Source organism: Sebastes umbrosus, chromosome 3 (assembly GCF_015220745.1).
Source record: "Sebastes umbrosus isolate fSebUmb1 chromosome 3, fSebUmb1.pri, whole genome shotgun sequence".
NCBI lineage: Eukaryota > Metazoa > Chordata > Actinopteri > Perciformes > Sebastidae > Sebastes > Sebastes umbrosus.
The window spans coordinates 25587599-25612218 of NC_051271.1; the positions used below are offsets into that span (position 1 = coordinate 25587599).

At 39.3% G+C, this 24620-nt stretch overlaps 1 protein-coding gene across 2 annotated transcripts in view; it reads left to right on the top strand.

The window, feature by feature from the left end:
* The first annotated feature begins 8744 nt into the window (after positions 1-8744).
* The window catches only part of fbxo41 (F-box protein 41), a 65685-nt gene continuing 49809 nt past the window's right edge, over positions 8745-24620 (top strand). For both annotated transcript variants that reach the window (XM_037765403.1, XM_037765404.1), the window contains exon 1: positions 8745-8877. The gene's annotated coding sequence lies outside the window, so the exon portion shown is untranslated. The remainder of the gene's footprint in view (positions 8878-24620) is intronic.

Genomic DNA, 24620 nt, shown 5'->3' on the forward strand with positions numbered 1-24620 from the left:
CCTGTGTCCTTTCAGTCTTCTTCTCCTTTTTACCCTTTTTAGAAAAATCCTCGCAGCCAAAATAAAGCAAATTCTGTGCAAAACGTTTTCATTACAAAAATGTCAGACATGTGTTGTGGTTGCTAAGCAAATAGTGACTAATAATATCTACATGGAAGAGGTTTGCATTAGTGCAGCAAGCCAAAGCACAGCATGTCTCAGTCTCTACCAATCTAAAAACAATGAAGGTTCACCACACTGTAATTACCAGACAATGAGTTTGTCAGTCACTGCTCATAAATATGAATAAGGAGGGATGGATAAAGGTGTTTGGTCTAAATTTGCCACGGTTTTTGACGTGAGAACGAGAAAACGGCCTGGCGTCATATTCATCCTATCAAAATCTCCGGAGGGAGAGAGTTTTTAAGCTTTTGTGTGTCAGTCTTTCCCTGTCATCATGACTGGATGAGAGCGGCATGTAGAGGGCGTAGAGGGGTAGAGATTGATGTAACAGGTTTTACTTTTTTAATTATGAAAGGGGCTATACTTTTTAGAAACAGCCTGAAGGTGTCAGCTGTTAACTGTGAAATGCAGGAAAATCTCAAGGACAGTATATAAAACAGGAAGATACACCTGTGATTGTTTGTTGTTATTGCAAATTTCCCCACTGTGGGACTCATAAAGGAATATCTTATCTTATATGAAATGCACCACTTATACTGCTGCACATTCGTCACTTAGCATCTATGGAGAGTATCTTAATGTCACCGAAGTAGGCTTGATCATAACTAGTGTTCTGCATTTACATTTCAAATGAACAATATAGAAGCTTATTTTGTCATCAGAAACCATAATCATCAATGAATCTTTATTTAGTCATGAAATCAGTCTACACCTGAGTGTGTCTGAATCCTTTTTGTTAATGGAAACATTACTATACAGTCATTTTAGAACATCTTAGAGACAGTGTTAGGCCCAACATAAGGTGGAATAAATCCCCCCCGGCAGCTCATAAATGACTAAAACGCGCAGCTGAATGGGTTCATGCTGTTATGAGATATTGGTTTGATAACAGCAGGTGTAGTAGAAAACAAAGCGTTGTTTAATGAACCTTGCATGCTCAATCATTGTTAATGAAATTATATTAAATTATTATCATTATGTGCAGTATTGACCTTGCATGGTAGCTAAATAAAGGTTATTAAGGTATTCCAGTGGTTCCCAACCTTTTCCCTCAAGGGACCCCTTTTCTATCATTGAGTTAACTGACAACCCCTGAATAAGTGACATATTTTATGGATATTTCATATTATATTCAATGCATAACAACAACAGCACAGAACAACTGATAAATAGTGAACACAATACCTGCAGGACGTTTATGTAAAACAAGCAATTTGGATGAACTTTGAACAGAATAATCTCTTTATTGTGTTTTTTTTGGGTGAGTATTTAACAATCAAACATATTTAATAGGCTTCCTTTTTGACAAATAAATAAGAATAAATATGAATTTCTGCAGTATTTATATATGTATATATATATTGAGAGAGAGAGAGAGAGAGAGAGAGAGAGAGAGAGAGAAAATCGTCATTAATGATTAATTAATTAATTTATATTAATTAATTTTTATATATTTAGAGAGAGAGAGATAGAGATAGATATGTAAATATGTAAATGAAGATTTTCAAAATGTCAAAGTTTTAATTCTACAGCAACAACAAAACAACATCAGATTTGTGTGTTTCCGGTGCATACACGTTGACATTTAAAAAGAATAATTTTAGAGGAAAAACATTCCCTCTCTATAACATCAGCGTGCTCCTAACCGCATGATAATAGTTCTGTATTTACCACAGCAAGAAAAGCTTTAAAATGAGCACTGTATCTTTGATCTCCTGCGAGTTTAACTGAGAAAATTAGTGAGGAAAATGTTGACATTTCGCATGAATAATTTGTCAGGTGCAGGAGTGTGATGAATTATGGACCATTTGACACTTTAATGTTCTGTGTGCTGAAGACAAAAAGGTTTAGACTTTTTAATTGCAATTTCCAAATGAAGCCAGGGTTTATACATTTTAGACATCACCGTAGAATAAGGAGGAAAAAGTCTTGAACATATTTCATCAGTTCATTTGGCATGCTGATGTAGAGCACCGTAACAAAACGGATCGTTGTCTGTTGTTACAGGAGACAACTTGTGCTTGATTGTATTTGTGTCACTTTATGTTGAAAACTGTGATTCTGTCATGTGTTGCAATGGTAATGATGCAATTTACTCTTTCTAATTCATGACATGAATGATGATAGCTTTGAGTTTGTTCTGCATCATGATGTTTGTGTTTTTGTTTACAATCAGTTTACATACTGAATCTAAAAAAATGCTTTCTGACAAACAGCTGTGTGTTAAAAAAACAGTACTTCATCCTAAATAAATCTGAGTTGTGTATTGCACAGTAATGCTGATGACATACTGAAATTCATACCATTTCAATTCATCTCATGTACCAAGAACAATATGGAGACAATGTGGGAAGTGTTAACTAATATATTCCAGTTTTCATATTCTGATAAGTACAACATGTATTTTCAAATGGCAGCCTGTACATGATGTACTTCTTGTCTTTGACCAGTAAGTGGTGCTTGAGCTCCTAAATGGGATTTCTGAGGATCCTGCATCTCTCTCTCTCTCTCTCTCTCTCTCTCTCTCTCTCTCTCTCTCTCTCTCTCTCTCTCTCTTTCTCTCTCTCTCTCAATTTGATTATTTTTCAATTTCAGTATGCTTTACTGTCAGGTGAACAATATTATCAAAGCGTCAAGGATAATACGATTCAATAGTGAAATGAAAAAAAAATACAATTCATTAAGTAAATTAAAGTAGATAAATATAAAGAACAAGAAAATGGTAGAAAACAATAAACACCCACACACACCCACACACATATACTATATATATATATATATATATATATACAGTATACATACAGTATATACAGTATATCATATGTCAACTGAATATAGAAGTAATTCATGTTTGTTTAGGAATAGGGCTGTCCTTGACCAAAGAAATTCTTAGTCGACGAATCGATTAGTTTATTTAATCGACAAATCTGTAAAACTGAGTTTCTCCACAAAGAATCACACAAAAGCACCACTTTAAATCTTGTGTTTACCAGAGATGTGCTCAGAAATTTTGGTATGTTTTTGCAAATAAGTCATTCAGCATGAAAAAAGCATAAAAAACTACTAAGCGACAAAAGAAATATTAGTCAACTAAGACCAAAACAACCGATTAGCCGACTAATCGACTAAGAGGGAGCATCCCTAGTTTAGGGTGAATAAAGAAACAATTACCAACAATATGTTAATACAAAATTGCCATCGGCGTGAATATTCAAGTTACATTATTGCCAAATCTAAATGACATATTATTGAATATTACGTTTTACACAAGAATACTAAATATATAATCACAAGATAACAAATACACTCTTTTACAGATGTAATCAATCAGAAATATCTACTGCAGAGCTTGTAGCGCCTCTTAGTGTATGGCAACAGGCAACATATTTTGTAGCTAACATTGCACATTGATTTTTCTCCCCACATAGATATGACATTACTGAGGATCAGGGAGACAGATAAACTCAGGATATATATTTTTCCGAAGAAAACTCTTAAATCCTTATATTTCTCACAGTAGCCGACAGCAAGAAGTTAAATTATGTCTCAACCTGTCTTCTCTGACAAAGTGCAAACTGCCTGGGTAGTCTGTTCTGCCTGTGACGGCCTGTTACTGTGGCCAAGCTGTGTTCAACGTTATCCTTAGTTTTCTATCAGTCACGATGGTCAGGTACTCAGCCACCATGTACTCTCTGTTTAGAGTCAAATACAATTCAAATTTTTCAAACTCTACAGTGTGCCTTGGATCATTCTTGAAGGAGACTTGCATTTTGAAGATGCCAATCGTGGGTTTTTTATGTCATGTTTTTTACTGCCTATTTGAACGTCTTCCAGGCTCTCGCCTTAGGAGACTAGAGGTAACTGTCAAAAAATCATTTACTTGTTTTTCTCAAACTTCATTAAGTCAAATTAAAAGAAGTGTTTGTTTCTGTGTAATAATAAATATGCCTGGCTGAACACGCATGTGCCGTCCTCCTTGCTTATAGTTTTTTTCCCCTGCTAACCCTGTGTTACGTGTCAATGCTATGAATTGTGGGTAATTCCCTCAGGCAAAGTCTGCAGAAATGCAGACTTACGAAGTGTTTATAAAGGGCTCAAAATGTCTGCGAGAGAGCCATCAAGGACTTGACGATTTGACAGTGGGACAGCACTAAACCCTCACGGACTTTGCGGGAACGTGCCTCAGAGTCTGTGAGTCTGTTAGTGTTGAGATTGGGCCTAATTTACTTTGTGATTTTACGGTTTTGTTCCAATATTTGACATCATTTTTTTTATTGAAATTTTTGTTTTAATCTCTCTCTCTCTCTCTCTCTCTCTCACACACCCACACACAGACACACATACTGCTGATTGTGGCTGAATTAATTTTGAAGCTACAATAAAATCAAACCTTACATTCACTCTGAGGTCTCCAGCTTCATCTTGTTAAAGCTGAAAATGTTACAATTTAAAGAGGAAGATTCAGCATCTTTCACCTCGATGTATATTAATTCAGACCTTTAAGTTTCAGTAGGCAGTTTTTGGCATCATTGGGTAAAAGTTCCATATTAACCTTTCAGCATATTGTAATTCAAGTGGAAAACTAGACTTCTGCATCTCCTCATGGCTCTGTTTTCAGGCTTTAAAAAATCTAGAGAGAGAGAGTATTCCTGTTGGCTGGGGTCCGGCTGGTGGGCGGTGCTTGGTGTTTCCTCAACTGATCTCAACATGGCTGCCGGGTCACAAACGTTCTCATTTTATAGCTAAACAGTACATTACAGGATGCTTCTGAAAACATTCAAGACGAGAAATAGACATTTCAGTAATTGATTCCTATTTGATCAGCGCTGCCTAGTTTGACCGTTTGGTCGGAGTTTGTGAGTGATTGACAGCTGCTCAGAGACGGCAAGGCTTCAGCTCGGCTCTGATTGGTTGTTTTCCTCCAATCTGTGAAATCTTGCAGATGCCATTAGGAGCACCGGAGGACACAGATGCACATGATTTCTTTCAGATTACTTGTCTCATGCACTACTGTCAGGATATAGTGACCGTTTAATAAAAATTACTTTTTTTAATCATATTTGCTCCATTTCTACCCACTGCAGCTTTAATACATCATAAAAACACTTGCAGGAGACGTAATGACTTCCTTCATTTAAACACAACCTTTTAGTAAGCTCTTATCAGAAAGTGCTGCAAATGCACTCTTGCCTCTGATTTGCTCTTTAAATAAGATGCTCATCCAAATACTGTCTGATGTCATCCGTGTGGACCAAATAGCATCACATGGTTTGCTTAGTAACAAGAACCAAATCTGACAAAAGAGTCTCAGATTACATGAGATTTAGGATTTCACAACCTTAAAAATCATTGCTTTCACAGTTGAAGCATGCTGTTTCGTCGTATAAGACTATTCTTGGTTGGTTCACACCAATTTAAATCATTGCAGTGACAACTCAGTTCTCCTGCTGGCCCACTTAGCACCCACCGCAGGTTGGTTGCTTTACATGCTTAATCCCAAATGTAGCATCACCTCAGCGACACCGAGGCCTGTAGGAGAAGAATCCAGTCACTCAAGGATTACATTTGAATCATAGTAGCACAGGAATGAAATCTAAAGGGATATATGCTATAAAGTGGATAATAAAGGCAAGTTGCAGCTATTTTTAATCGCTGGTACACAAAACATCCCCAGGCCGTGACGCATGGGACCAAAACATCAGCTGGAGAATGAAGCACTGGGAGCAGATTTGTAGTTGTGTAGTCTTGTTTCTATTTTCTTCTCTTTTCTGTCACCACACAACAACTAAATGTATGATTAGTTGCAAGAGTTATGGCCCCCCACACTAACACCCTGCATACAAAGATCCAGAGTGCACTCAAACTTTGTGAAGTCAAGGACCCACAAAGAAATAAACAGCATGCAGCTGATACCGTATCTGACGTGTGTTTTGCAGTTCTTATGACCACAACGAGTTGGAAAATGGACTTTAAAATAGATTAAATCTACATTAAAAGTTATTAATCTATAGCAGGCGATTGAAACACCTGTAAAATCTAACATGATCCAACACAATAACTAACCCTTTTACATATCACACATCTAGCCCATACCAGGCACACCAATGAATCCATTCTAACACCACCACAGAAACTCGAGCCAGGATTTTAGAAATACTAAGGTCCAAAGCCCCCTGTGCAACCCCACCCCCACCCTACTTGGTCTGGTTTGACCAGGAGATTATAATGTTTGGTAATGCTATAGATAGTAAATGACATTACTGGTTCAATTTGCTGACTTGAAGACGATTCTTGTGCTACTGTTCCACTACGTTTTATCCTTTATAATCACTGCATGATTATCACTTGCGGCCACAGTTTTATAGTCTTGTTTTAAAGGAACAGTATGTAACATGTCAAGGGATCTATTAGCAGATATGGAATATAAAGTTTTTTATATTTTTACATTACCTGAAGGCCACCGTAATTCTCCAACACACTTGTGAAACTGCAGTAACGTGAGCCGCAGAGTGCAAAACCGTGGTACCACCAGCCGCCGTCTGACATGTGTTATTATGGTAAGGATGGTCTCTGAGCAAGGCAAACGGTGTTACCATGGTTTTGTACTCGGCGGCTCATGTTACCGCTGTCTTCGAAAGGGAGGACTGAGTAGAGGGGGTACTCAGTTGGTTGCAATCTGCAACCGCACACCTAGATGTCACCAAATCTTACATTCTGTACCTTTAAAGCTGCAGTAGGCAGAATATTTTTGGCATCATTGGGCAAAAATACCATAATAACCTTTCAGCATATTGTAATTCAAGTGTACTCAGAGATAACTAGACTTCTGCACCTCCTCATGGCTCTGTTTTCAGGCTTTAAAAAATCTAGAGAGAGAGAGTATTCCTGTTGGCTGGGGTCCGGCTGGTGGGCGGTGCTTGGTGTTTCCTCAACTGATCTCAACATGGCTGCCGGATCACAAACTTTCTCATTTTATAGCTAAACAGTACATTACGAGATGCTTCTGAAAACATTTGAGGCGATAATAGACATTTCAGTAATTGATTCCTATTTGATCAGCGCTGCCTAGTTTGACCGTTTGGTCGGAGTTTGTGAGTGATTGACAGCTGCTCAGAGACGGCAGGCTCCAGCTCGGCTCTGATTGGTTGTTTTCCTCCAGTCTGTGAAATCTTGCAGATGCCATTAGGAGCAAAAATCGAGCCATTGGGAGCAAAATCTAGCCCGTGACGGGAGACTTTGGCCAATCACAGGTCATTTCAGAGAGAGTAGTCCACAGAAATGGGTGACGTTACGGTGTCTACGTCCACCTCTTATATAAAGTCTATGGATCTAATGCATATAACGTCACATTGAGTTCAGATAAACCTACTTTGGAGTGTATTTTTTGACTGTGAATGTTGTGCCTCATCTCTCATATTGGATATATCTCCTAACATCCAAGAGAAATGATTACAGCAAACAAAAACCATCATACATATTGTTACCTGACTTGAAAAGCTGCAAACCTATCCTTTAAAATAAAAGCGGTTTCCTAAATCAGAAAAATGTTCAATCACTGAAACTACCGCAGCTTTAAACAACTTTCATTTTGCCGAAGACCACCAGAAACAAAAACAGCTGTGGGGTCCATAGATTGCATGACTCCTCATGTCCCCCTTTGTATCAAGACTGGCTGAGAAACATATTGTTTGGATGATTGACAGGATACTAAACAGGAAAAGCTATGACACATGGATGATGTTTCACAACCCCCTGTCTATTGATTCATTAACAGCTTGTTGCAATTCTGAGCTGGATGAATGCACCCAATTCAACTGTTATCCGGCCATTAAATAGGCATTATCAGTCCCTATAAGCACCATCGATGTGGGTCATTAGGGGCCTAATACGCCTACTACGTTGTAAAAGGGAAATTTAAAAGCAACACGTTCTAACACGTTGTAAAACTGAATAAAACGTCACATTTTGAACACAAACAAAAAGGTTTCTTTAGGTTTAGGCAACAAAAATAACACTTAGTTAAGTTTACGGAAAAACATTGTCTTTTGGGTCAAAATAACTACGAACACTAAGACAACTACACATTGTTGGTTTCACACGGGATGCAAACTCCGGTCTCCTGGGTGAAAACCCTGTATAATGTGTCCCATCCATCGTCACCGACCTCCACCCCATGAGGAGTTTCACGCTGTGTATATACTACAGCGCCTGACTTCCGCTTCTACTCCTGTCATAATTACTACGGTCGCTAGATGTGGCTGTCGTGTTCTTTTATACCTTCTTTTGGTGATCTATGTGAATAGATGATAAAACCTACTAGTGGGTGTAGTAGGTCCCTATTGACCCACATCTATGGGGCTTATAGTGACTGATAACGCCTATTTAATAGCCTGACAACAGTCTAATCGGTTGATGAATGGGATGTCTGTCTGTCTGTCTGTCACACCCACATCATCATCATCATCACCACAGGTACAGTATCCTCTCCTTAATCAGAAGATGGGAGGGATGTGTTGTTTTTTTTTTATGATTCATCTGCTCATGCATTCTCTCTCTCTCTCTCCTCCTCTCCTCTCCTCTCCTCTCCTCTCTCCTCCCTGGTCGTCCTCTCCTCTGCAGGCCTGCTGCTGCAGAGACGGGCTGCGTGACGTCAGTGAAGGCTCGAGCGGCTCCTTGGTTGAAGCAGGAAAAAAAAAATGGGGAGAAGATTGCGAGGTGAGTGAGACGCACATTTCTTTCATTTTTTAACCCCCATCTTCCGATCACTATTGTGTCGGTGCGTGTGTGTGTGCGATCGCTTCATTGACGCTGCTGCTCCAAAATGCAACACATTTTATGCAACATCCAGTGCTGCTGCTGCTGCTGCTGTGAAAACAGGAGGAAATCGGGTGCATGCCAAGCTGTCGCCCTTTTCCTCCGAGAGGGCACAGCTGCTGCACATCGGTATCGGTGTGCGTTAATCTGACTCCAGGCCTGTTTGTGCATGTAAGTCACTATATATATACGGTGGCGTTCATCGCTACAATGATGCCATTTGGTGATGCCGCTCGTCCACACCCACATGATCCTCTGTGTGATTGATCCATGTGCGCTGCAGATATATGAGGAGCAATGAATGTGTCGGTTGTTTACTGATCGAGAGCCTGAGACTCTGACCGGCCTGTTTTGGCCTGGATCTGGATGTACCTGCTATTGCTGCCCCTTAGAAATATTAAAATATGTTGCAAAAAATATTACAAGTTAAATGCGTCAGCTTGTGTAGTGCATACACAGCTCTTAAGCTGCTCGTTTCAGTGTGTGTGTGTGTGTGTGTGTGTGTGTGTGAATGCGGCATCATTTCCATAAACAACAATTTTTTTGCATAAAATACATGAATATATTATCTTCTTGCAGTCATGTTCACAGACTAGATGCAAATTCTTAATATTCCTCTGAGCACACTCAGCTTCAAAAGGAATCAGTCCAATGAAATCATGACTCTGCAAAAAATCATACTCCAATAATATTAATATTCCCAGGGGATTCCTCAAACTCCTCCTGAGCAGCAGCACACTGCTGAAGTAAAAAAGGTTGCTGGAGGAGTTTGGGAAACTGTCATGTGACTACAGTGCATGAGAAACCTGACTCAGAGTCAGTGGGCCGTGGTCTTTATGCTGCTGCTGCTGTGTTTGTAGAGATCAGATGTGACAAAAGTTGGAGCGGTCATGCAGAAAATTGTTTTGATTTCATTTTAGAGCGAGATGAGATTTAACTGTGATGTGTAGTGTATCTGCACTGCAGCAGTATACAACATGCAGACACGTGTGCATGTTGTATACTGGAGAATACTACTAGTCTTCATTCACTGAAGACCGAGACAGATTTTGTGATAGCATACCTGCAGTTTTCAGCATTCATGTAAATGTCTCTGCAGACAGATGGTTTCCCAATGATCACATGTGAGGCAGGCTGCAGAATATTTTATTGTGTAGTACTTAGCATTGAATATTGTATGCATGTATGTGCGTCTCTTAGAACTGTGACTGTGAATCCCATATTCATTACCCACGATCCCACAGCAGATAGAAATCCACCATTGTTGGAAAACTCATGAATGTGTGTTTACAATATTGTATTCATGCTGTTTTGGGACAGTAAGGAATGTCTTGATCTATCTATCTATCTATCTATCTATCTATCTATCTATCTATCTATCTATCTATCTATCTATCTATCTATCTATCTATCCATCTATCTATCTATCTATCCATCTATCCATCTATCTATCTATCTACTGGCTGACAGTTACCTCTCTGGATGTGAGGTTCATAGATCTATCTATCTATCTATCCATCTATCTTTCTATCTTTCTATCTTTCTATCTATCTATCCATCTATCTTTCTATCTTTCTATCTATCTATCCATCTATCCATCTATCCATCTATCCATCTATCCATCTATCTTTCTATCTATCTATCTACTGGCTGACAGTCACCTCTGTGGATGTGAGGTTCATAGATCAAGCAGAGATGCTCATCTACCTGTCAGGATGTTGTCAGCAGTTCCTGCGTTCCAGCTAGCAACACGCACACTAACATTCACATATCCCACAGGGATTTCAGTGCAGGTTTTGACGTTAGACATTTACCACAAATTTAAAGGATAAGTTTCTATACAAATTCCATGAAAACACCAAAACAAACAATGCTGACTTCCTTGCCCTCTCCAAGCTCGTTCACGCCAGCTGAAAATGTAAATCTCTAAGACAAAGGGTCACAAATGTTTAGTTTCATTTCATAACAAGGCTCAGTAATTTCCTAAAATAGCTGGTCTGTGGCACAGAGGAATAAACTAAATCAGATTTTGGATTAGGGCTGGGCAATATGATATACAATATATATCATCAAAACAATATAAAAATTCTATAGTATATATTTCTCTATATCGTTTCTATCGCAATATAGGCTATGCGCCTGTATTTATTTATTTTTTCTCTATGATTTCACTGAAACTGTTATTTTCATTTTGCACACACATTCTTAAAATACTCTTAAATAAGTATTTATTTCACATACAAAAATAGATGTTATTTTTTATATAGACTTATTTATATAGACTTATTTATAAAATTACCAGAAATCATGCTATATCGTGAGATATATATCGTTATCGAGATATGAAATGACCTATATTGTGATGGAAAATTTTGCCCATATCGCCTAGCCCTACTTTGGATACACAGTCAATACTTTTTAGTAGGATCATGGACAAAAGAAAATAGTAACACTAATCCTTCACAGTTTCCAAGTTGCTCAAGTCTTTAAATGTCTTGTTCCAAATCCAAAGATAATTAGATATAGAGAGAAAAGCAGCAAATCCTCACATTGGAGAACCAGATAATATTTAGTTTTTCTTTGATAAATGAGTCCTCCTGTCAATCGATTTATCCTTTCAGATCGAAAGAAAAATAAAAAATATCACCAGCCTTATCCTTCAAAATAAAAGCACTCTCTCCTCTGACAAATCCGGACTCGTTTTCAGTTTTGTGCCTAATTTTAAACTTATTTCATTGTTGTCTAGTTTCATGCCATTAAGTGTCCATCCTCTTGTGATCAGACTTTTTCCAGTTAGCTAATCATTAATTTACGACTCACTACGTCTCAGTATTCAGTTCTGTTATAACAACACTTGCGTTTGTGCCCATGCGCAGCTGGCTCAGGCATCTCTGGGCTGCTCTGTTATTGTTGCAGCTGCCTGTAAAATGGTGTCCACCCAACCATCACTTAGAGATCAAGGATCAGGCTCATGATTCTGGCCTTAGGGGCATTTCAACTTTTCTGACAGCTTGTGACGGCCAAAGACTGAATGTGGAAAAATACTGATGCTAATGTGTAAATTGCACTCATGCAATATTGACTAACTCTTCTCTATTGTTTTAAAATGACATATTCCTTATGATTGACATGTTATCAGATTTGATTAAATGTCATTTGAAGTGTCCCGTCCTTGTTAGACAGAGCACCATTTGTAATTCCAGTTGAAATAGGAACTATTTAATGTGCACTCGTTCGCTCACTCGTCTACCAGCAACTTGAATATATCATGCCAACACAGGCTTAAGGATTAATGAGTATAAGAGGACCGAAGAGACAGTCGAAATGCAGCCACAAATCACAGAGGCTATTTTCTGCATCATTTCCCACACACGTCCTCTACTGAAGCTACGTCCCCAGTCTTGTTTAGGCTAGCAGGGGGCTTAACGTACGTCCATAAGAAGCTTGCTTGTGTTCTTTTAAGAGGATATGAGATACTGAGTATCTTATCCAGCTCTGACTGGATAAGACATAGTAGCACTCCTCGACGGAGGTGACAAATGTGTAAGGAGAGGGCTACCGGCATAGCCAGCAGTCGCTGAGATTAATGCCACTAAACGCTAGGTAAACACTCTGTTTGACTTATTAATGGATCTTATCACCTGTTGAGGAAACGGTAAGATCAATTAGTTTTTCTAATCTAATCTCTCTTCCTTGTCCGTGGAAATAAGCAAGTTGAATATAAACAGAGCTACCTGCATGCCTTCTACATTCACAACAACGGACCTGAATACTGTAAGTGTTCGTGCTTGTTGACAGACATAGTGATCACAGAAGGAACCAGTGCTGTTAGTGTGTTTAACAGCGTGCTCCTAGCATGCATTGTTGATGTACATGTATGTATACTGGAGGATAATTGTATCTATGAGCAGCCGTTTGGATCAATAGCAGACAGACAGCGGTGAGCCGGCGAATGAGTCTGTCCGTCAAGCCTCGTCCCGACCCGAGCTCCCGTAACGATGCTCATTTGGTGTCTCAGCAGTGAGAGCTGTGCAGCTTTAGCTTTGTTTTTGAGTTAAGTCTCACATGTTGTGGCAACTGAATGTTAATACTGCTTCAATCGTCCTTTGTCTCTTTTGCGTATTAATGAAGTAACGGCTAAATGACAGATAGCTACAATACATTAGTCATCAACAACTTTCATCAACCGTTTTTCTACACTTTGAATAGAGGGAGTACTCGTTCTTCAGTTACAGAGCCTGTTACTTTAAACGTTCAATAACTGATTTGATTTGTCCACTGTCCCTTGACGTATGATCACCTTTGAAGTTGATTTGGTGAACTTGTTAAAGCTTCAGTAGGCAGAATGTTTTTGGCATCATTGGCTAAAAAAATCCATGATAACCTTTCAGCACATTGTTATTCAAGTGTTCTGAGAAAAAACTAGACTTCTGCACCTCCTCATGGCTCTGCTTTCAGGCTGTAATCACAGGTCATTTCAGAGAGAGAGCGTTCCTATTGGCTGTTCATTCAACGGAGGCGGCAAAGCTCCAGATCGGCTCTGATTGGTTGTTTTCCTCCGGTCTGTGAAATCTTCTTCTTTTATAAAAAAACTAACTTTTTTAATCATATTTGCTCCAATCTGCCTTCTTCAGCTTTAACAAATAGTTGCTTATTTACACATCCAGTAGTTATGGAGCAACATTATCATGTGAAGTCCTGTTTGTGTCCTGATGATTGTCAGCCCACTTTTCTCTCTTTTAGCTCTGTTTTTGGTCTCTACCAACTCCTGAATGAAATATCTTGGTCCTTAGAAGCTAAATACTGCACTTTGTTCAGCAGCTAGCTGCTAACTTTGTCTGCTGTTTAGTTTTTGCTGAAAATGACGCCATGAGAGCGGTGAGAGTGAAATCAAAAATAAAAAAAAATTTTCAAACAACGGTAGAAATGAAAGTAGAAAAGCAGGACCAAGCTTCTACGATAAACACTTCCACAAAGTTTTGTTAATAATCACAAAAATGAATCCACTGGTTAATTGTAATTCTTAGATGGTAAAAATATAGATATGAGATTATTTCTGTTGGTTATTTTGTGTTCATTGACTTAAATGTTAAAACTGGTATCTGCCTCTCTTCAAGGTGTTTTTGTTTCTTAAAATATCCAGAGGCAGAAGTTGCAAAAGAAGGGGGAGTCTCATGGTAATACTGTCACATGAGATGAAATGTTTTGGTCTGATCTTCTCCAAACGGGTGTCTCTCTGTATAAAAACCAATGTGTGTTGAGTCCTTTTCAACATAAGTGGTCAGGTTTGCCCTTTGCTGTCAGGTGAGGAGCCCCAGGTTGTGAGATTGTCCTGTCATGGGAGTCCCACAGCTTTTCGCCGGACTAACACACTTTGACATGCTCTTGTAGGAGCCAAGGCATTAGGAGCTTCCACTAAACTTCTCATTCAGCTGCTCAAGGAGTCTATATATTGTAATGTAGCCTGTCCAGGGAACATGTCAAAGCCCTGACAGGTCCTCGTCCATGTCGGCGTCTGTCGCAACGCTTGCAGTCTTTCGCGCAAATTTGACATTGATGCTATCATGTATGCAATGCAGAGGGCTGGGCAATGTGAATTATTTTGCTTTATTTACTTGGATATTCAGTTTTATCATGACACTGACTGTGAAAACAATAATGTGGGAGTGGGAGGAGTACATTATACATATGACAAATAGCAGGAGTGAAAACAGCTCCATTGTGGAGGCGTAGGCAGATGCTCTTCGTGTCACACCTCTCATACAGTCTTGGCACCTCCTGTGTTATGTACAGTACAGTTTACTGCTAACTGCTAGTTCGAGTTCAGCGCTGCAGCATCTCTGGGTGAAGCTTTGCAGATGAGTGGCGTGACTGCTATGATACACCTTGACTCACTCTGCTCCCCACACCTCCAAGCAAAACAAATCTTTATCAGAGAGCACAGGCACACAGGGAAAATAAATCTCACCTGACTGTGAGATAGAGCTCCAGAGCCTCCTGGCCTCAGACACTGAGTGACATTTGATTTTGACTTTGATTATTTATGAATGAGTTCAGACCAAGTTGATCAGTTGGTGTTCATCCTTTGGAGCTGAACTTTTAACGGTCACGTCATTAGCCGCAGGGCCAACTGATGTTTTATGCACATGGTGCAGAGTTTAAGAATTCAGTTGCAATGACTGCAGCATAGATAGGCTGCTGTATCTATACACAGATAATACAGGGAGTTTGGATTAAATAATTGTAACTGGGTCTATTGTGCATCTATGCCTCTGGTAGTGTCAGTTTATTGTGGTGTTATTAAAGCCTTGTTTTTCAAATGTAAGCACAGTTTAGTCAGACGCCCACGTCAAGGAATTGACCATTGTAGGGCGGCTGTGGCTCAGAGGGTAGAGCAAGTCGTCCACCAAGGTCGATGGTTCGATCCTCGGCAGCTCCGGGTCACATGTCGATGTGTCCTTGAGCAAGACACTTAACCCCAAATTGCTCCCGAAGGCATAGCCATCAGTGTGTGAATGAGTATTTAGATTAGATCCTGATGGGCAAAGTTGGCACCTTAGCAGCCTCCGCCATCAGTGTATGAATGTGTGTATGAATGTGTGTGTGAATGGGTGAATGCTGACATGTATTGTAAAGAGCTTTGAGTGGTCGGAAGACTAGAAAAGCGCTATATAAATGCAAGTCCATTTACCATTTAAAGGTATATAATGGTTATACAGTTAGATTTGGCAGAAAAGGCTCTGCTATTTGTAGGAGCACTCAAAGAATCCAAGCAGCTTCTGCAGGGAGAGCTGATTCCCCCTTAATAAACACATAAATGGACATTAAATCTTAGTTAAGTCAACAATACCAGCTAATTCAGGCGTGACTTCAGTGCTGCGCCTGAACTAACACAATGTTTCCTTTAGTAAGAGTCATCAGTTCCTCTGGTCTCTCACGTTAGTGACAGTGATGGGCTACTACATGTATTGCTAAAATATCTGGAATATTTCCAATAATCATCTCCTTCTCTTCAATAACCAGTGGTCTGTGAAAACTAGGCAAAACCATCTGTATTTACAATGATTTGCGAAACAAACAGACGCACAACACAAACCAAAGAGGAACATCTAAACTGAAATTTCAAGGTTGTTTGACCTGCATATTCATTTTTTCTATCTTGTTTACAGTGCCAACAGCTGCACAACGCATTTGCATCCAAGTTAATTTGCTGACAGAGATTGAAAGACCTGCTTAGATCTAATAAATCAAGAATGCATCACTAAATGCTAAATGATTAACTACCAGACGTGGAACCAAATCATTTTTTTGCAAATCACAAGTAAGTCTTAAGTCTTTGCACTCAAGTCTTAAACTTTGAGTTTCGAGTCCTAAACGAGTCACATTGCACTCTTCACCAAACGTAATGCCATTTGCGTGTCCGTCTGTAATTTTCGACCCACATGTTTTGCATACTGCAATTCTATTTTGTTGACCATCGCATAGTTTTTGTATGGGAACAAAATTAACTTTGGTATTATTTTTCCCATCTGCCACTCAGGAACGTAATGTTAGTTCTTCATGGTTCTGTTTTGCGACTTGACTGGATGCTGTCGTATTGGTTCCAACTTAGTGGATCTTGGGAATTAAGTGTTGACTTACTGGGAATTAATAGCGTGTAGTTAGTTGATTCAGGAAACTAAATGTTTTTAGGCATACTTTTAAATAACATTAATCTTTGGGGAAGGTATCAAGTCCAAGTGAAGTCACAAGTCAATGGTGTTAAAGTCAAAGTCAAGTCTAAGTCATCAAATTTGTGACTCAAGTCTGACTTGAGTCCACACCTCTGTTAATTACAATATTCAAGAACATGTAGCACATGGAGAGAGCCTGTAGATTACCTGCACTTTCCACTTTTTGACCATGGGTGTTGTGAGAAAAAACTTTTAAGAAGGCTACACGAGAAGCAAGAGACTTAAAAAGAGAGTGACCTTGGGTAGCCTGAGTCAGAGAGGATCACCCACTGAGTAGGTTGAGCTTTCAGTGAGTGTTGGGGTAAAATATTAAAATATCTAGTAGCTTGGATCTGCAAAGCTTGTATGTTGAAACTTGTGTTAACCTCTATCTTCTACTCTTAAGGAGGCCTAGATGAAATGCTGCTGTGCTGGACAGAGTAGCACAGCAGGTACAATCAGGGTGTTTGTATGCAGAGCTGCAATGGAGCGTCCCATACCTCCAAATTCAAACATCTTAAATACTGCTGTGTAAACAAGCTGTTAGCCAGTGACCACATGCCTGTAGTGATTACAATTAAAAGATGCTGTAATATGGGGAGAGGGTGAAATGAGTACGAACCAGGCGGCAACCTCCAGGTCTGAGAGGTGAAGCTATCGTTTTACAAAATCCTGTTGTCTAAATAAACATTCAGCAAAATGCAATTTGAAAGTAACAACAAGAGGTCAATCTGCTACATCATTTTGTTTTTTAATATGTGATTTTTCATTTTGTTTTCCATATATTCTGATCACCGATTGCTGCTAATGGCTCGGCCAGCAGCTTGCATGGCAGTTCCAACACCAATGGTGTGTGTGTATGTGTGAATGAGAGGCACATTGTAAAGTGCTGTAGTATAATATTCACTATATGAATGTAGTTCTTTTACCATTTGATTACATCCATCGCTCAGCTCTAATCAAGAACGAATAAGCACTCAATCATAATTTTGAGACGTAAATATGTTTATGTGGCTTCCATATACTGTACTCAATAGTATTACAAATGTACTTCATGTGATTTTTGTGTTTGGTCCTGCATCAGCCTTCAGAATCAGAGAAGTGTTGTAACACAGCTGGAAACATTAACGTCAAGGTATTAACTCTCAAGTGGAAAAGTGCTTTTTATCAGAAATTATTACAGATACACATTCATAACTGTATGTTCATAGACTGTATATAAGAAGTGGACGTAGTCACCGTGACGTCACCCATTGGTTTGTGGACTGCCGTTTTAAAGCTTTGAGTTTTGTGTTTTGTCCGTCGCCATGTTGTTTTTTTGCAACCAGAAGTGGAGACACGAGGATGGAGCGAAGTACAACCGAACGTGACTAAGACATTTTTAGTTGACCAAAAAGGCCATGGTAGCGACCTGTCAATCACAAGTTAGCCACGCCCTAAAGCATACCCTGCTTTATGGTCTATTTGACTTTAAATGGGACCATAATTTACTAAATGAACATCATGCTGTATTGAAGAAGACTTGAAACTAGTGATTGAGACCATAAACTCATGTTTACAATGTTTACTGAGGTAATAAATCAAGTGAGAAGTAGGGTCATTTTCTCATAGACTTCTATACAATCAGACTTCTTTGTGCAACCAGAGGAGTCGCCCCCTGCTGGATATTAGAAAGAATGCAAGTTTAAGGCACTTCCACATTGGCTTCACTTCTCAGACCTGGAGGTTGCCGTCTGGTTTGTACTCATTTCACCCTCTCCCTATATTACAGCATCTTTTAATTTGAATCACTACAGGCATGTGGTCACTGGCTAACAGCTTGTGTACACAGCAGTTTATTTTGAAAGGACACTATGCTTGTAACGAGTGTATATATTCACACCGACACGTCCAAAAGTAACGCAAGTGAGGTACCCTGTGCATCGTTCTCCGATGCCGAGGGGCACAAGCGGCGGTATTTGACGAGTTGGGAGTGAGAATGTGTTGCCCTGCACTCATCAGACCTCCTGTTCACCTGTTGGCACTTCCCATTTAGTCAGAATCTATTTAGCCCGGTTCCTTTGTTCCTTGTCAGTTCGTCTTTGTTGCTCCTTAGAATTGTGTTTACCCGTTACTTGTGTGCTGTTACCTGCCTGTATCTTGGACTCTTAGTTTGTAAGCCTTTAGTTTAATATTTCATTTAACTTCTCCAGTCAGCCTGCTTCTGTACCTGTACTCCAAACCGCCACATTTAGTCCTGATACCTCCTCTCTCACTCATGACCTTATTGTAAAGAACCACATTTATATTGAAGCCCATGTTCTGTTTAATGTAGGTCTGTGTATGCCTTGACTAAATGGCTTGTTTGACCATCTGAAAGCTTGCACAGGATTGACAGGCAATGAAAATGAGATTGTTACTGTTTCCCAGCAAAGAGCCTTTAAAAAAGTAGCTTTCCATTAAAAGTCAGCACATTAGCGTTGCTCAAGACTCAAACTGAAAAAAACAAGCAATTAGGGTGATATTTTTGATGGCCTGTCATGTCAGTTGAGAATGTGGTTCGTAGCCGTATCCGTATCTTTACTAATGACTCTGTATTCCCATCAGCCCTGGACTTACAGTACATAAGTCAGAGACAACTAAACACAGTAGATGTACTTTAAACGTACCTAACAGTACATACAAGTTCAAAGGAAAACTAGTAATTAGCATCACTAATTAAATATTAAGCATCAACATGTTTTTAAACATGTGTTTCTTAATGCTAAATACTATGCCACTTTCTGGGACATGTTGCTATAGCACCAGGTGGCTGCTCTGTAGAGTCATCATTACAGAGCCGTTCTGTGCATGTTTTGTATCCCAAAATAGTGCCACGACACAAAATGTGGCCTTGAGATTGTGGCAGATGTGCTTCTGATCAGTGCATGAGTGACAAAGAAGCACTGAGAGTCTCCTGTCTTTACTTAAAGGACCTCTTGTATATCTGGTCACACAGCTTGTGGGGTTGGCAGATAGAAGGTAGAGGCCACTCACTCTGTTTTGGATGCAGATGGGACAGCTGGTTTGGACGGTTTTTGGTTGTAACTCATTTTTGCAGAAAAATAGTAGATTGGTTTGAAATACATCAGTCACATTTTTTGTCTAATTCAGTTTGTTTTCTATGAATCTTTACTTGGTATATTGTTTGTCTCATTTTATGGATGTTTTTTTACTGTTGATCCTGTAACTATCTCAGGCCTCAGGCTGTCTAAGTACAGGTGTGAACGCACTCAAGACGCATTGAGATCCGATCACTCAGACCACATTCAGAGGTGGTCCACATATGGCCACATTCTTTGAGCAGTGTGTACGCGAATGTATCCTGGGCCCCATTAAGGACCACCAAATCAACTGAGCGCTTGTCTGCCTCACGGCATGGAAATGGCTTCTGTGCTCTACTGTATTCTTTTTTGTGAACAAGTTTTTATTAGTTCATGTTGAGAGAAAAGAACATGTATTCATATACCCATATACTTCCAATTGTAGTTGGTTCATTGTGCATGTACATGACAATACCTAGCATGCAAATAATAATATAGAAACATGCATATCAATATACAATATACCTTAACTGCACAAACAGATACAGACGTATCTTGCACCTTCGTACACATGACCTAAATCCATATACTTATATGCATTTATGCACGCACACTTACACACGCATTACGCATGCACACATGTACTCATGTATCCTGTAGGCTATGGCAACATATTCAAATATATATTTTCTAGAGTCTATATATCTACAGACTATCAGACTAGGCACACTAAATGCATTATTATCATACTGTCGGAGATGTGTCCATGCACAGAGCTGACATCCGCCTGTTGCCTGGCAATGGCTGCGGTGTCGGCGGCACAGAGGTCCCGGTGTGCTATACATTCTCCGGTTCCATCTCTCTTTGTCATATATAAATGTAAACTTTAGGTTTTGGACTTTTGGTCAGACAAAAGAAGACATTTGAAGACGTCCCTTTGGACTAATCCCAGGCTCTCTCCCTGTGTTCCCACGCATCAAAGAATTGTTGTTTCTTGCTACAGGAGAACACGGTTCACTGTGGTGTACAGATTTCTTACTACCTCTGATGGTGATGATCACCCCCTATGTTCCCTACATTAGAAAGTAAACAGACAATATGGGAAAAAAAAACCACATAAGAGCTGCTGCTGATGCATCCGTCAGTGTAAAACCACAGTAACCACTGGTTGCACTGCAAATGGTATTTTTGTAAAAGAAAAAATTATATATTAAATATAAATGCAGGAAATGTAAATGATGAGCCCTAAATGCAGCAGATGTAGTACATACTGTCCTTTCTGTGTGTTTGTGCCTGACTAACATGAAATCTCCTGACACTCTGCTGGTAGAAATGAGGGAAGCTGCATGGCTCCGCTATCTGCGTGTCTTATGTGTTACACACGCGTCCACTATTCATTAATCACAATAAAACATTAAAGGCAGTCCTCTGGGATGTCTCAGCTGAGCTCCACTGGCAGGATGTGACATGTGGCTACCAAACAGCCTCGCTTCCTTCCTTTTCCTGCCCGGTTAAATACTTCACATGGTAATTTTAAGCAGATGGGAATGCCTGCTATCTGCAGTGTAGTGACTGCTCTGTGAAATCCTCCTCCTTTAATAAGTGGGCACGGCTTGCCAGTACACTCCCTGTTCCAGCCTCACCAGACTTCTAATAACAGTCTCAGAGACTTCTGGGGATTTCCAGTGTTTAAGCCCTCTGTGAAGAGCGGTCCACGCATCTGCGATTTGTGATTACACCGCCAATGTCTGTGCCTACTGCTTCTCTCATTAAAAGCCACTGCTGTAGAAAGTTGTGAGAGAGAGTCTGTTCTGGTTCAAGCGTCAGTCTTGGATTGGTGTACAACACCATTTCTGCCCAGCTGTAAAAGTTCAAATGGTCCATGTTGAAACACAGACTGTGTCCACTCTACGACATCGGCTGTAGGCTACTTGAAATGCAGACCATGTGGGTGGAAACGACGTTGTACACCAATCGAGGTTCAAGGCATTCATATTCTTGGTTTTTGAACCAGCACCCACTGGGTTGCTAATTTAAAAGAAGCAAATTATAGTAATTTTGTCATTTTCAATATTCAGCGATACTTGACTTGTCAGGATCTTCGTTTCATTGGGCTGAGCAACACTAAACATGATGTAGGAGGAGTTCAGCACAGCTTTAGGGTTCTATGTACAAACTATTAATGCTAGAAATGGTCAAGGCAACATGACATGATATGGCTCTTTTACATAATAACATACAGCATGTCATATAATATGTGTATATATATCATAAAAGCAGCCCATTTAAGGTGGTTCTTATATGAATAATAAAAAGAACCTGAACTCAGAAGGTATATTTTTGGAATTAGATTAGAAAGCTGCTGTCCAGTATAATGTGATAAAACCGGTGCTGGGCAATCTCTGGGTCTGAAAAGTGAAGCCAATGCTGAAGTGCCTTAAACTTGATCAGGGGGCGACTCCTCTGGTTGCAAAAAGAAGTCTGATTGTATAGAAGTCTATGAGAAAATGACCCTACTTCTCACTTGATTTATTACCTCAGTAAACATTGTAAACATGAGATTATGGTCTCAATCGCTAGTTTCAAGTCTTCTTGAATGCAGCATGATGTTCATTTAGTAAATTATGGTCCCATTTAGAGTCAAATAGACCATAGAGCAGGGTATGCTTTAGGCCGTGGCTACCTTGTTGTGGTTGACTACCACGGCGTGGTCTGGTCTGGGAGTTGTCTGTGTTTTCGTCTTACAACTTTAATTCTTTCACAGTGTGTTTTCAGTTCATGAAAGTTAATTATAACCTTTTTGGTGGCTTGAAAATGTCTTATTCATAGTTTGGTTGTACAGTACTTAGTTCCACCGTCTCATGTCACTTCTGGTTGCAAAAAGCCAAGATGGCAACGGACAAAATGCCCAGCTCAAGGCTTCAAAACGGCAGTCCACAAACCAATGGGTGACATCATGGTGACTATGTCCACTTCTTATATACAGTCTATGGATAAAACATGTTGTATTGACATTAACCATTTAATGTCATGCCGTTTGTAATGTTTTGAACTTTTTCTGGTATGCTATAATGTTGGGTTGTTTCTGCTTTCAGTAGTGAAACTTTACCACAAAAATACTGAATTTATACCCTGTACGTTATTGTTTGAAACAATCTTTCTTTCTGCTCTAGCCAGATTGTTATGATTTTGCAATGTGAAAGACCTTTTTCTTTTTTTTTTACCAGTTTTTTTGTGAACTGATTTCTGAGACTAACCTAAAGATCTTGCAAAAAATATTTCTTCGTGAGAACTGGGAATTTCACTTTAATTAGAGGACCTGATGCAGGGGAATTAACGGAGGCTGACATGCTGGATTTCTATTTGACCAGGGGCATCAAGTGCTGGATAATTGGATAAACACAGTGATGCAATATTCTTGCAGTGGCTTCACTCTGCTCAGTGTCTAAGTAGCAGATGGAAATGATAAATTAAATGATTGAAACTATTTTTGAAATGTTTTTGCCATTCTCCAGTCATGAATACAAGGTTCATTGTTATTCAGAAATTAGTCTAAGGAGAATAGTTGAATAGCATGCTTTGTTTTTATTTTTTTTTGGTGTGCACTGAATTGACCCATCTCTTCTTCACTTTCTACTGGGTTATTATTAAAAATATAAGGCAGTATTTAAGGCTAACAAGGAACTGCAGAAGCAAAGGTTGGATAAAGAGGCCACAACTCAGATAACAGATAGCTGAGTTTCTTTAGTGTGAGTTACCAGATCCCCTTGTAAAGAACGTAGAGTATTGTCCAGCTGACCTCGTAGACTTCAGACTAGAAGATGATGTTGGCGCTAACAAGCACTCTCACTAATGGAGCCATTTCCTTTTCCCCACTCTTCCCTCAGTCTTCCTCTGAGTATTTCAGGGTACAAGTGCAGGAGTTTGCTTTTTAACCTTTAGTGAAATGCTGGTTTCATGTTTCTCGACCACTAAACTTATAGATGAATGTTCCTACTTGGACAGTTCAGACACAGCAGGCTGCTGGAGTGGTAAATATGGAGAGATGAACTGGTGCAGTGAAGAGTTCTTCAATCTCATTCTATTTGAATTAATCAAATAAACAGTAAATAAATTATATATGTATAATCGTAAGGGGTGGGAACCCACGATATGATATTATCAATACTCAAGTCACAATATGATCTTATTGCGATTTTAAACATTTTGCGATATGCTGACGATTGCCATAAGATATAATGCCATATATTGCGTTTTATTACACGGCTTTGTTGAATACTTGATTCTGATTGGTCAATCACGGCGTTCTCTGGTCTGTTATTTCTTCATAGCAGACTGTTGCTATGTATAACAGACCGTTGCTATGGACACAGTTCTGATGTTAGACTCTGGAGGACCATTTTTGTGTCAAATTATTGATTTCTGAAATAAGTAGCCGTGTAATAAACGGAATAATGTACAGCGAGTCTGCCATTTTTAAAAAAAAAACCCCGACAGGGAGATGTGCCCTGAAGGGGTTTATTTAATAGTATTTTTTAATATAATATTATTAATTTATTTATTAATTTATTAATTAACTTAATACTTACTTATTACCTTTTTTCAACTGCAAATTATGCAGTTTGTCAACATCTGTTTTATCTAATAAGACACAGTTTTCATTCACATATCTTGAGGTGAGAGGTCAAGGGACCCCTTTGAAAATGGCCATGCCAGTTTTCCTCACTAAAATTTTGTGTAACTTTGGAGCGTTATTTAGGTTTCCTAGTTTCATATCATCCAGTATCATACCAGTATCTTCACCCTAGCTTTAAGACTGAGCCCGCTACAACCTCTAAAAGATAGAATAGCGTTGGATTGTCAAGAGGTT